A 1571-nucleotide genomic window follows, 5' to 3' on the forward strand; every position below is an offset into this window, starting at 1 on the left:
TTTAAATGTGAAATGGGAAATACGTATTCATATAAAATTTTGCATTCCTTCTATCAGAACCCATACACAAAAAGTGATTGAATAATATGAAATTTACTGCGCATTATTAATTTTTTTTGGTTCAGTCCTCTCACTCTCTAATGAATTTCAATGATTAACTCGTTTCCATTGATCTGTCATAGTTCCACAAATGGCTGTTCCTTTGGTAGCTCTGTGACTGGAGAGCTTTCAGTGAAGGTGACAGAAGATGTATGGACTTTTACAGTCTTGCTGAAAGTCTGTATATTCCAATTCAATTTGGAATTTGTTTATACCATTTTTATCAGGTGTAAAGTGTCAGACAATGAGGTCTAAGGGCCATATCGGTTTTAGGAGTTTTTACAGCTATTTCTCTTTGAATCTGTGCATTTTATTTCCCTGGATTTAAACATAACCTGGGCAAATTTGGGATTTCAGAAAGTTTGAGTCATTTGTGAACTTTGCAAGCTGGTTCTTTGACTCGTTCTATACGGAAGTCTATTGGAGTCTGGCTTTATCGTGGGATAGTCTGGGGTATTCCAGGGCCTACTCTGTTCGCAGTAAGTGTTTATGTTGCCAACTTGTACTTCCCAAGTGCTTAGTACAGTGCTCCGCACACAGTAAGCGCTCAATAAATACGATTGATTGATTGATTGATTTGACTGTTTTGCTCCTTTTCCATAAAGAGTGACAGTAATAGAGCAATGACCCCTCTCAGGGTCACACCTGGAGAGTTTCCAGTCCTCTACCAGTCTCAGCTACGGGAGGGAGAGTCAAGCAGAGGCCTACCCATTCCATTCCTAGCTTGGCTAGTGGCTGGCGAGTGGAAGGCAATCGGCTTCATGTCAAAACTCACCCATGCTGGGCAGCGGTGGCCAGGGAGAGTCGAGGGAGGAGACTCGAGTTTAGTGCGCGGAAGGCGGCATTGGTAAACCACTTCCATACTTTTACCAAGAAAACTCTATGGATACCCTACCCGGACAATAGCAGATGGCGAGCAGGGCGTTCTGGGGGAGATGTGTCCGTGGTGTCGCTAATGGGTCGGAAACGATTCGACGGCATAAAACAATACAATAGAGCGATGATCTTCCACAGAATATCGCATATGAAGTTAAAGTATAACGTGGCTTAGCGGAAAGAGCACAGACTTGAGAGTCAGGGGACGTGGGTTCTACTCCCAGCCCGCCACCTATCTGCTGTGTGAACTTGGGCAAACCACTTAACTTCTCTGTGCCTCAGTTACCTCATCTGTAAAATGGAGATTAAGACTGTGAGCCCCACGTGGGACAACCTGATTGCCTTGTATCTACCTCAGTGCTTGGAATGATGCTTGTAACTTTGTAAGTGCTTAACAAATACCATACTAATTATTTATTATTATTATATCATGAGTACACTGCAGCTTGGAATGATGATGCTATTTTATCATTTCTATTCTATTTGTTCTGATGATTTTGACACCTGTCTACATGTTTTCTTTTGCTGTCTGTCTCCCCCTTCGAGACTGTGCTCTATCCATTTCATCATGCTGCTATATATCAGATTCAACATCT

At 42.3% G+C, this 1571-nt stretch overlaps 1 non-coding gene across 1 annotated transcript; it reads left to right on the forward strand.

Annotated features, from left to right (window-relative positions):
• The first annotated feature begins 726 nt into the window (after positions 1–726).
• Positions 727–864, forward strand: LOC119932699. Its single transcript, XR_005452440.1, has one exon. It is a non-coding gene; the product is annotated as a small nucleolar RNA SNORA7 (small nucleolar RNA).
• Positions 865–1571: the final 707 nt, after the last annotated feature.

Source organism: Tachyglossus aculeatus, chromosome 9 (assembly GCF_015852505.1).
Source record: "Tachyglossus aculeatus isolate mTacAcu1 chromosome 9, mTacAcu1.pri, whole genome shotgun sequence".
NCBI lineage: Eukaryota > Metazoa > Chordata > Mammalia > Monotremata > Tachyglossidae > Tachyglossus > Tachyglossus aculeatus.